Raw genomic sequence first — 1,059 nt, 5'->3', positions numbered from 1 at the left:
GTGTGTGTGTGTGTGTGTGTGTGTGTGTGTGTGTGTGTGTGTGTGTGTGTGTGGCAGCACTGTGCTGAGTCAGATCTGCTCCGCCAATCAGAGGGAACCACCATCATCATCATCCTCGTCATCTCGATCCCAGTATGATGATGGGCTGCCTCTCTCAGGTCGTCAGTTTGTTTTATTGAAACCGAAGCAGCAGAATCACAAACTTCACGCTTTCACTGTTGACATGATGATCACATGATGATCACATGATGATCACATGATGATCACATGAACAATCGCTGCTTGGACAGTAAAGTTCACCCTAAATCTTTTGACTATTAAAAAAGGTGTGACCCCATCTTTTATCAGTTTAAATGTACAAACTTTGCTAATAACACAATAATAACAGGTAGAAAAATCTAACAAGGTTGAGTCAGGTTCTCTGGATGGGTTCTTTGTTGAAACGCTTCATCTTAAATAAGATTATTTTTGTCCCTGGAATGAATTTACATTAATTTATGATAGCGTGTCCTTTAAATGCATGATTAAAACCTCATTTAAAATGAGATTTTAACTGCATCAGGGTGTGGCAGAGCAGTTTGAAGCACACGTCTCCCTTTGTGAGAGCTAAAAAAATATCAGATTTCTTTTTCCATGGATTGTGTTTACATTATTATATGAGTCTGCCTTTTAAATGCATAAATAAAACATGATTTAATGAGATTTTAAATAAGTCACCATGTAGACAATTCATGTTTGATTGGCAGCACAGTTTGAAGCACACGTCTCCCTTTGTGAGAGTTTAAAAATCTGATTATTATTAGTTTTTTTTTTGCACAAGCAGTTTATTCACACAAATATTGGTGAGTTTGCCCTCTAAATGTATGAATAAAACTACATCAATAAGTGATTTTAACAACATCAGTGTACAGATAGACAATATTTGATTAAGAGAGTTTAAAAATATGATTATTGTGTGAATGCCATACATTCACACAATTGAGATCTTTTTTTCTTCCGTACGTTTTTCGGCACTTTTCTTTTTCCACAATTTTTGTGCTACTTCAACCATTCATACAT

This window comes from Austrofundulus limnaeus, unplaced genomic scaffold, assembly GCF_001266775.1.
Source record: "Austrofundulus limnaeus strain Quisiro unplaced genomic scaffold, Austrofundulus_limnaeus-1.0 Scaffold85, whole genome shotgun sequence".
Lineage (NCBI taxonomy): Eukaryota > Metazoa > Chordata > Actinopteri > Cyprinodontiformes > Rivulidae > Austrofundulus > Austrofundulus limnaeus.
The sequence above is the reverse complement of the archived record's forward strand: the minus strand, read 5'-3'. Positions refer to the sequence as shown.